Raw genomic sequence first — 5,091 nt, forward strand, 5'->3', positions numbered from 1 at the left:
AAAAAAAAAAAAAAAATATAGTAAAAAAAAATTAAGAAGAAACTCTTCAAGAGATGTGCGATTTTATCAAGAAACCAAACCTACATCTAAATACCTGAAATAGGAAAAGAAACAGAAAACACCTTGGAACAAATATTCCATGAGGTCATTCAAGAAAACGTCCCTCATCTGGCCAGAGAGATGGCAATAAAAGCACAAAAGATCCACAGAACCTTTGCAAGACATCTTATGAGAAGACCAACCCCTAGACACATAATAAATTGCCTATACAAAGTAGGTATAAAAGAAAAAATCTTAAAGGAAGCAAAGGAAAACTGTCAGATGACCTACCAGGGAAGATCAAGTAGAATAGCGGCAGACTTATCTACAGAAACACTACAGGACAGAAGGAATTGGGCCTCAATCTTCAATGTTCTCAAAGATAAACAATTTCAACCAAGAATTTCCTACCCAGACAAGCTAAGCTTCATCAGTGATGGAAAATTAAAAATCCTTCCCAGACATCCAATCCTTAAAAGAATATGCTGCTTCGAGACCAGCTCTATAGGAGACATCAAAAAGGTACTGTGCAGCTGGGCACGGCAGTTCAAGCCTGTAATCCCAGCACTTTGGGAGGCCAAAGTAAGAGGATTGTCTGAGCCCATGGGTTCAAGAACAGCCTGGGCAATTTGGCAGACCTCATCTCTACAATAAATCAAAAAATTAGCCAGGCATGGTAGTGCATACCTGTAGTTCTGGCTACTTGGAAGGCTGAGGCAGAAGGATAATCAGAGCCCAGCAGGTCAATGCTGGGGTGGCCTTGAGCATACCACTGCACTCCAGCCTGGGCAATGGAGTGAGATTCCAACTCAAAAAAAAAAAAGGCACTGTGTGCAGAAGAAAAAAGAAACAAGAGAAAGACCATATACTTCACAAGATCAAAACAAACACAAAAGCAGAACACACAGCATACCTGCAAAAATGAAAACACACATATATGAACAAACAGCATACCCACAAAAATGAAAACACATACACATATGAACACAAAAGCTAGGCAAAAACAAAACAGCCTTATAAGAGCATTATAAGGACAAATTCTCACATTTCAATAATCAGCCTGAACACGAATGGACTAAATGTATCACTGAAAAAACATAGAATGGCAAACTGGATTAAAAACAAATGACTCAGTAATTTGCTGGCTCCAGGAAACCCATCTCACCACAACGGAAGCCCACAGACTAAAGTTGGAAAACAAAAAATGGAAAACAAATTTTCAGGTAAATGAGTCACAACAGAAGGCAGGATTCACAATCTTAATATTAGACAAAGCAAACTTCAAGCTATCAAAAATTTAAAAAGAGGCTGGGCACGGTGGCTCAAGCCTGTAATCCCAGCACTTTGGGAGGCTGAAGTGAGGGGACTGCCTAAGCCCACAAGTTTGAGAACAGCCTGGGCAACTTGGTGAGACCTCATCTCTACAATAAATCAAAAAATTAGCCAGGTGTGGTAGCACACACTGGCAGTTCCAGCTACTTGGAAGGCTGAGGTGGAAGGATCCTTCAGCCCAGCAGGTCAATGCTGGGGTGACCATGAGTGTGCATGCCACTGCACTCCAGCCTGGATGATGGAGTGAGACTCCAACTCAAAAAAAATTTTTTTTTTAGATACAAAAGGACACTACATAATGATAAAAGGTTTGATCCATCAACAAGAACTATCCAGCCTAAACATATATGCACCCAACACAGATGCAGCAGCTTTAATAAACCAGCTACTAAGTAAACTAATAAAAGATAATTGACTCTAACACTATCATAGCTGGGGACTTAAATACCCAACAAACAACCCTAGATAGATCATTGAGGCAAAAAATTAACAAAGAGATCTGGAATCTCAGCTTCACGCTTGTTCAAATGGACTTAGTAGATACTTACAGAACACTCCACACAACAACTACAGAATATACGTTCTACTCATTACCACATGGAATGTACTCCAAGATCGACCACATCCTCAGCCGTAAGTCAAGCATAAACAAATTTCATAAGATTGAAACACTGCCACACACCTTCTCAGACCACAGTGGAATAAAAATAAATATCACCACCAACAAGATTCCCCCAAAACCTACAAAGATATGGATACTAAACATCATGATGCTGAACAACCCCTGGGTCAACACAGAAATTAAAAGATTCTTGGAAACAAATGAAAACAAAGAAACATTTTACCAAAACCTCTGGGATGCCATGGAAACAGTTCTAACAGGAGAATTTATATATCTACAAACACACATCAAGAAAATAGAAAGAGAACAAATTGACAGCCTAACAAATCACCTAAGGGAGGTGGAAAGGCAAGACCACCAAAACCCTAACTTCAGCAAAAGAATTCATATCACCAAAGTAAAAGCTCAAATATAGGACACAGAAGACAAAAATAAAATAGGGGAAAACAATCAACAATACTAAAAACTGGTTCTTTGAAAGGAAAAACAAGATTGAAGGACCCCTAGCAAGAATGATCAAGAAAAAGTTCAAATAAACACAACCAGAAATGGAAAAGATCAAGTCACAATTGACCCTGAAAAAATACAAAGGATTATCAGAGATTACTATGCACACTTGTTTCGAAACAAACTCAATAACCTAAATAAAAAGGAGGTCTTTCTAGCAGCACACAACCTCCCAAGGTTGAAACAGTAAGAAATTGAGATCCTAAATAGACCAATAACAACCCAGGAAATTCACTCTGTCATAAGAAAACTACTACTACTACAAAAAAAAAAGCCCTGGACCAGACAGATTTCCAGCATAATTCTACAAAACATATGAGGAAGAGTTGATACCAATTCTACTGAAAATATTCCAGGAAATTGAAAAAGGTGGAACTCTCCCCAAATCATTTTATAAAGCTAATATCAATCACACTGATACCCAAAATGGATAAAGATCCAACAAAGAAAGAAAACTACAGGTCAATATCCGTGATAAGCAAAGATGCAAACATTCTCAGCAAGATTCTACCTAATTGAATCCAACAACACATCTAGGATCTATTAGGAACTCAAATGTGCTGAAAGAAAAAAACAAAAACAAAAAAAACAGCCCCATTAAAAAGTGGGCAAAAGACGTGAATAGACACTTCTCAAAAGTAGACACACAAGCAGCCAACAGATACATGAAAAAAATGCTCAGCCTCACTAGTCATTAGAGAAATGCAAATCAAAACCACACCAAGATACCACCTAACTCCAATATCAATGATCATGATTAATAAAACAAAAAACAACAGATGCTGGCGAGAATGCAGAGAAGAGGGAACCCTTCTACACTGTTAGTGGGAATGCAAACTAGTTCAACTTCTATGGAAAACAGTGTGGCAATTCCTAAAAGAACTAGAAGTTGGCCTTCCATACGATTCAGGAATTTCCTTTCTGGGAATATGCCCAGAGGAACTTAGATCACTGTACAAGAAAGATACCTGTACATGCATGTTTATTGCAGCACTATTAACAATCTCAAAAACACGGAACCAGTCATGCTTCCCATAGAAACTAAACTGGATTTTTAAAAAATGTGGTACGTATACACAATGGAATATTACTCAGCCATAAAGAACAAAACTATGGACTTCACAACAACTTGGATGGACTTAGAGTCTATAATACTCAGTGATTTATCACAGAAACAAAGAACTGAATATCGCATGTTCTCATAAATGGACGATGAACATTTACCATAATACTACAGGGATTGGCAGTAGCCAGAATTTGCCAGGGGAGGGAGGGGGTAGACACATAATATCAATAAGGGTACCTGGTCTTAAACCAGGCAAAGAGGAGACCAGAAGGAGGCCCAAACTTTTCCTGTACGATGACCACTTGTATATCTAATCCTGAATTGTACCCTATATCTTTAAAAGAAATTAGATTTAAAAAAAAAAAAGAAGTGTTACACCTGCTATATCTTCTTGGTTGAGAAAATGAGAAAAAAGGTACATCCAACAGCATTTTGAGAGTTTTCAAAAATTGAACACAGTATTTGTGATCAGATACCCCTGGTGGTTTTCTGCCCTATACTTCTGCAGAGACACATTCCCTGCCTGTGCTTTCACCCAGCGCAGCTGAGAAGTAAATGTCTGGGAATCATAAATATGCTTATCAAAAAGCTTTGTGCTTCCAGCTGCACCTACACTAAGTTCAATTTCTAAAGAGCAGTAAGTGTACACTATGGCATCTGGCACATATTTATTCTTGTAGCATTTGTGTATTGTATTAAGATCCTTTTGCAATCTTGCTGGGAACGTGTTTTCCTTTTCTGAATTCGCTGGCTGATTTTCTCAAGTTTTCAACTACTGCCACTTACCAATCAACTCCTCTGAAATGACAGAATCACTTTATTCTGTCAATGATCAGTCAGAAGTTTTACAGAGGGGATGCTGGTCTTCGACTCTGGAGCTGACCAGGAGGCCTGAGTCACGCCCTAGCCAGTTCCCACGGGTTCCCATTAGCTCCTCCCCGCCGGGACACTTAGACCTGCACATTCACCATTTCTTGGCTGATGAGTGTCCCAGCATCTGCCCTACTGATCTCTGAGTACCTGCAGGTCATAGGACAACAGAAGCTGGGGCAGAGTCAGCTTTGGAGAGTAAGACATGGAGCAGAGTAGGAGACAAAGACCCTGCCAGATCTTGAAGCTGCCCCCTCCACTTTGGTTGCATACCTGATTGGGCAGTTTTCACCACAGCACTGCTGACACACAGTGATCGGAGCCCTGCCCCTCCTACCCTGAGTGACAAGAGATGGTATCAGACATAGGGCTGAATGAGGCAAATAGGCAGGTTTGTTTTGCTTTGTTTTTTAATTGGACTCTCACTCTGCCATCCAGGCTGGAGTGCAGTGGCACGATTATGGCTACTGCAGCCTCAGCCTGCTGGCTCAGGAACCTTCGCCTCAGCCTTTCTTTCTTTTTTTTTCTTTTTTTGATTTGGAGTCTCACTCTGTCACCCAGACTGGAGTGCAGTGGCCACTCCCGGCCACCGCAGCCTCGACCTGCTGGGCTCCGGCAATCCTTCCGCCTCAGCCTTCCCATTACCCGGAATTAC

Source organism: Carlito syrichta, unplaced genomic scaffold (genome assembly GCF_000164805.1).
Source record: "Carlito syrichta isolate Samal-C Ts95f unplaced genomic scaffold, Tarsius_syrichta-2.0.1 Scaffold316392, whole genome shotgun sequence".
NCBI lineage: Eukaryota > Metazoa > Chordata > Mammalia > Primates > Tarsiidae > Carlito > Carlito syrichta.